Source organism: Lactuca saligna, chromosome 1, assembly GCF_052625555.1.
Source record: "Lactuca saligna cultivar CGN05327 chromosome 1, ASM5262555v1, whole genome shotgun sequence".
NCBI classification, from domain to species: Eukaryota; Viridiplantae; Streptophyta; class Magnoliopsida; order Asterales; family Asteraceae; genus Lactuca; species Lactuca saligna.
Window position 1 is genome coordinate 109,058,566 of NC_136417.1, and position 6,774 is coordinate 109,065,339.

Consider the following 6,774-nt stretch of genomic DNA (forward strand, 5'->3'; position numbering starts at 1 on the left):
CCTTAAAAATTTCTATAAAAATAATTATGAAACTTATAATAATAAAAATTATGAGAATGCATTTAAGAAAAATAAAATTTAAGTCATTAGTATTTAACCTTTTTCTATGCAAAAAAAAAAAAAAAATCAAGGTTTTGTGAATGAAAATTAAAATAAGGTGCATATTTTATAAAAACTTGATATTTTTATAAAATAAAGTTATAATTTTATAAAATTTAAGAGAGGGAGACCCTCTCTCCACTCCAAAGTCGGACTCCCTCCTCCCAAGATGCCTCTCCTCTTCCCAACACAAAATGATTCTTCTTCTCTCTCACACTCCATCCTCCCTCATTTTCTCTCATTTCTCTCTCACACTCTCACACACATTTTCTCTCTTCCTCCCACTATGAATCACGAAATTTTACAGCCAAGATGTCCAAGAACACTCAAGATACTCAAAATCTTCATCATCTAATGGTGTTCATTAAGGTAGAACACAATTTCCTTTCATTTTCCTTCAAGTTTTCATGGATTTTCTTGCATTTCTTTGTTCTTCTACACCATTCTAATGAAAGATCATGAACAAATAAACATACACACACACAAACTCATGGTTTTGATGATGATGATGGTAGGATTTCACCCAAAAACAACATGCATGTTGTTAATGGTGAAATCCAAGGACCAAAACCTAAGTCAAAATCAACATAATGCCCTTTTATACATGTTTTGGGTAAAAATCACTACATGCATCCAAATTTTTCTATCAAAAACGATTTTTGAACATTTCAAACTCATGAGTGGTCTTCAAAGCAACATGCATGTGATGATCTTCAAGCTTAGATGCTTGATGATCAAAGTTGTTGTTAAAAAGCTTTCAAATATGTTAATGAAAGATTTATTTTGAAATAAATATCTAAAAATCATTTTCTTACCAAATCTGATTTTTCCCAGATTCTCATCAACAAAATAAGATGCTCTGTAAATTTCCAGAAGATAATTCATTTTTCTCAAATTATTATAATTAATGCAATAAAATAGGGCAATAAATCATATAAAATACTTCCAGAGGTCTATAAATCCGGAATAAATTCGTGAATGACTCCTATGGTGAATAATGACCCCTCATTAACTTTCATCTATTTATTTTGTTGTTTAGTATGATTTTCCATTTTCTTTTTGTTTGGGTATAATAAATCACAAAACCACTTTAGGAAGTGTGAAAATTGTATCTAACAATTTTTGCAGCTCTTACCTGTGGTGGGAGACTCAGAAAAATAATTTCAGAAATTTTCATCATGCCTTCCTATTTTTCCCAATTTTTGGTAATTATAATGGACTAAAAATAGGAAAAATAGTTCTGATTATCCAAAATTCATGACATTTTACCAGAACATCATGTTGTACAATAGGAGGTTACGTAAAAATTTTGATGATTTTTCTCTACTGTATACTATTTTTCTCCAATTTTCTAAGGTTAAATACACTTAAATACACTTTAATACACATAAATACCCAAAACCAGATTATACAATATTAAAACCACTTTTGGTATTTTTCCTAGATTACTTACACTGTAAATGATGTTACAAAAATTTTTGGTAATTTATTTTAACTGTTTATTATTTATTCTTCAATTAATGATTATTTAAGGGGATAAAACATGGAAAAATAGAAAATACCCACTGAAAAATATCTTTTATATTTTTCCCAAACTCGTTATGTATAATAAGAGTTAAATAAAAAGTTTAGATAATTTTGGAAACTGTTTTCTATTTATTTCAATTTTTATTAGAATAAATGCTCAAAAATCATGAATTTGGGTTAAACAGTTTAGAAATCCTTTTTTGTATTTTTCCCAGCTCAAGAATGTTTAATAACAGTAATAAAAAATGTTTGGGTAATTTTGGAAACTGTTTTCAATTTATATTAGAATAAATGCATAAAAATCATAAAAATTGGTTAAATAGTTAGAAACCCATTTTTATATTTTTCACAGATTAAGTATGTGTAATGACGTTATTATAAAAAGTTTGGGGCATTTTCTTAACTGATTTCTATTTTTCATGAATTTTTATATATTTAGAGAATTAAATATATGAAAAATGGTTATGGATATCCATAATCCATTAAAATTTATCTAGTAGTCTTTTAACACATTTAGAACCAAAATCTGAAGTTTGGTAATTTTTATTAACTGTTTAGTATTTTTCATAATTTTATGGTTATTCAAGAAACTAAAGTGGTGAAAAATAGTTAGACAAATCAAAAATTCAAGAAAATTTATCTTGAGGTCTTTGACTTCAATTAAAACTAAAATGCAAAGTTTGGGAAATTTTAGAACTAAATTGATTTAGTTTTGAATATTTAATCATTGGAACACCTCTAAAATGTTAAATATTAACATTTCAATAATGGAAATTTTCCGCTTAAATTGTTATATAACAATTGATTATTTGAAACTTAATTTCCACAGAAAAATATTTATAATTTATCAATATTCAATTGTGACTCAGTATTGGGATAATTCTGTTGTAGTAGTAAGTATACTAGTGTTACATTTCAATTAGAGACTCACTAGTGAATACCAATATTGTAGGAATCGATAGTGGTACACGTGGAACATAGTCAAGGCACCATTTGCATCATCTCAATGTATTGTGAGTATTCACACACTTCCTTATTTTCAGTATTTATGTTTTGGGGTGGAAAAGCATGTCCAGAAAAACTATTATTTGCATGTTGTATTTAAATTGATTTGTATCAAACATGATTGCTATTGTATTGCTATGTCTCTCTATGTATGTCTATGCAACACGGAACAAGAGAACTTATCGTACTAAGGCCCTTCCCTTATCTCTAACCATTAACTCTTTGAGCCAATGGTCATTATCGATAGCGCTATTAGGAATTGACAACTCCTCACTCGCTCTATTGCTGGAGTGCATGATACCATATTCATCTATGGAATGATAAGCATAGATCTTGATAGGGCTTCAGTCATAGGTTTGGTTGAGACTCATTGTTTGCTCATACACATACAAAATTGTTTCTCGTTATAGCAATAAACTTGTTATCAATAATAGCAATCAACTGGTTTCTCATTACAACAACGAACTTTTATTACTGAAAACTCATATATATGTTTTAGCAATGAAATTGTTTGCTCATTGTAACAACGAAATTGATTGCTCATTTTTAGCAATGAAACTTGTTTACTCGTTTGAGTAACAATCTTTATCTTCCATGAGAATATGAATGTTGCATCCTATTCGGGAAACATACTTTATCTCTCATGATGACAAAGAACTTTGTTTTTGCAAACTTATTTACTCCTTTTAACAATATACTTTTATATTTGGGAACTTTTATCAAAACTTTGATTTCAATTCGTGAACTAATATTATTTTGTTAAACTTGTGAGTACTCACCAACTATTTTATAGTTGACGCTCGTTTTACATACTTTTTCAGGAATCATCGAGTAAGTGGCACTTAGGGACACTTCACTTTTAGGAGCATTCACACGTGTTGTATTTCAATTTACATTGTAATTTCTTTTAAAATTTGTTCAAACCCATTGTAAAATTGTAATTATTTTTAATACTATGGTTGGTGTTGTCTTTTAACTTTTGCTATGAAACCCTTTGTACTGCCACACCCTATGTTTTGGTTTTAGCGGTGTGTGACAGGTTTTGAGGCTCAAAAACACCATTTATATGTGTTCACGGCCCAAGAATGTTCTAGGGCCATAAACACATGATTATGGTCCTAAATCATGATTTGAACTCGAAATTGAAGGCTAAGGATGTTATACAACAAGCTAGGATAGTTACCTTGGTGATTTGAAGCTTGAAATGAGTGATTTTTGGACCTAGATCTTGGATTGAGGAGAGACGTTAGAGAGAGAGTTAAAAGGCTTCAAATGAGGCTTAAACAACTTTAAATATGGTTTGGATTTGATACACGGTGGAATTCTACCCGATACTGATGTTAACCGAGGCTTTTGGTCGCACCCGATTAAGTTGTCGTCACCCGATATGGTCGAAGCTAAAAATTTTCTAATTACTAGTTTGGGACGTTTTGATGTGTTTCTAACATGTGTGGATACTTAAAAGGTCAAAATAAAAGTATTAACTCAATTGACCTAATCCAAAAATGAAATCGGAACAATTTACTTAAGACGAGTTTTACGGATGGAACGGGTTGCGGCGATGGAACAACTTCGGGTTGTTACAGGTTCCATTTTAAGAGGAGCCTTCAAGGGTCCTACCCTTGGTACCCTTCGAAGATCTCTTCTTCTTCTTCCCTCTATCTTTCCCGATTGCCAAGACAGGGGCGGAGTTGGTAGGACTAGAAGTAACAACCAACTTACCCTTAAAACCACTTTCCGTAGTCTTTAGGAGTCCTTGAAGTTTTCTGAGTGTGACCTCTTCCTTATTCATGTGATATGTCATGCGGAATTGATCATAGCACGAGGATAAGGAGTGCAAAATGATATCTATTGCAATCTCCTCGGGGAAGTTCATATTAAGCTTCAGTAAACGGTCCATAAATCTTTGCATTTTCTGCATGTGGCCCGTGATGGGTTCACCATCCTTCATTCGGGTTGTTATCATGGAGGAGATGATTTTAAACCTCTCTTGTCGTGCACTTTGATGGTATCTTTCCATCAAATCTTGGTGCATTTCAAAAGGGTAGAAGTCCTCATAGGACTTTTAGAGTTCGGCTGTCATGGTGGCCATCATGATGCATGCCACTTTGGTGGCATCCCTTTCATGTGTCCGAAAGTCAGCGATCTCCTGGGGAGTTGTACTGGTCTCATCAATCTACTTAAGCTCCTTATCGAGGACATATTCTTTATCCTCGTAGTGGGTAATCATTCTGATGTTTCTGATCCACTCATTGAAGTTGGATCCATCAAAAGTGACTTTACCACACAAGTTCATAAGGGTAAAGGAACCATTAGGATTAGAGCCAGAAGCAACATTATTTGAAGATATCTGAGGAAGATTAGTTTAGATATAGATATAGTCCTTAATAAAACATCCAAATGTAATATTAAGGCTAGGACCCAATCACAATATATTATACTTAAAAGAGGTATGGCGTAATCTAAGTAATAACATATTTGAAAGGTAGGTGAATGACGATTCACCAATTTCCACCAAAAAAACGAAATATTAAAATATTAATTTTTTTAATTTGGTTCTTAGAAATTCCTAGATTCTTTTGAGATTCAATGAACTTTTCAAAGGCATGTTTCAATCTTGAGTGTGCCCTCCAAGTTTTGTGATTGGGATACCGAGGATCACAATACGAGGTGTGAAGTAACCATGCAAATCTCTTGGTAGCCTTAATATTTATCACTCAATCGATGTGCCAGTTAAGCACACACGCTCCACCGATACTATGATAAACCTTAAGTCACCCATTACCTACCTTGTTAAGTCCAAGTTAGTGTGCCGGTTAACCACACACGCTCTAGTGACTTAAACAAAGTGTAAAGTGTAATTTCATGGATTAGCACCTTATTCACATTTTCCTAAAGTAACTAAGATTGGGAATTTAATAAAACCTTTAGTTACTTTATAATATTCATTATACTTTTAATAAAAGTTTATAAGTCCTTGTCCTACCCGTTCGACTAATGACCCTCCACCGATCAAGGAAGCGGTGGGTGAGAGTGGACACCCATTAAGTTGTCATTTTATCGGCAACAACCTTATACCCCCATTATAGACCGGCTTCGTGAATGAGGCGTACTAGCGGTAAGACGACTTGATCTTATACACACACACACACACACATATATATATATATATATATATATATATGTGTGTGTGTGTGTATGTATGTATGTATGTATATATATATATATATATATATATATATATTATTTACTTATAATATTATAAAGTATTAGGGTTGAATTTTTTACTTTTAAAATTTTAAGGGTTGGAACTAAAGTTTTGTGACTTTATATGTTCCAAAATTTGAGGGCAACTTTTGTAACTTTACAAAACCTTTCATATTCATAACTTATGAGTCATTAAAATGAAGACTCTTCATTTTATAAGTTATGTGTTCTTTTAATGGTTTTTAACACAAAGTGACTTTTGGTTATCCATAACTTGAGGACAAGTTATGGACTCCATTAAAACACATAAAGAGCAGAATTAATCATATAAACAAGTAACTCCTATGATCTATCAAGAACTAATAAGAACATGAATATTCATATCAAAATTTCAAGAACATATGAACACGTATAATCATGAAAAATTGATATTAGCCATTGTAAATGGATTAGAACAACCATTACACCAACTAAAACAAGTTTTACAACACCAAAACAGTTTAGGGTAATGTTTCTAGTCCATTTCCAGCAGCACAAATCGAATTTTTGCATTCTGCATGGCCAACTCGTTGAGTGCACAAACTGACTCGCTGAGTTGGTTGCATTTTCACTTGGACTTGTTGAGTCCTCCCCATGGACTCGTCGAGTCCGCTGTGTAGACAGCAAAAAGTCGATTTTCAACACTATTTTGCATCAAGTATTCACAAACAAGCCTAGGCTCTGATACCACTGATGGGTTTTGAGCACTCTAATACTTCCTAAGTGTACATGCAACCCTAGAAAACCTTGGATCTATGTTTGTCTAAATACATGCAAAATATGATTTCCAAGGTTCATAATCCTATCTTGCGTACATGGGGAACTTTTAAACTAAAAAGTTGGTTAGAATTACATACCTTGTAGTTGATTTTGATTCCTTGAAAACTTGTGAGCCTA

General features: G+C 32.2%; 1 long non-coding RNA gene across 1 annotated transcript; it reads left to right on the top strand.

Moving 5' to 3' along the window:
- The first annotated feature begins 355 nt into the window (after nt 1–355).
- LOC145043376 (uncharacterized) lies at nt 356–3,607 on the top strand. The gene is made up of 3 exons (XR_013681009.1): nt 356–468; nt 2,579–2,639; nt 3,453–3,607. It is a non-coding gene; the product is annotated as an uncharacterized LOC145043376 (long non-coding RNA).
- The last annotated feature ends 3,167 nt before the right edge of the window (nt 3,608–6,774 follow it).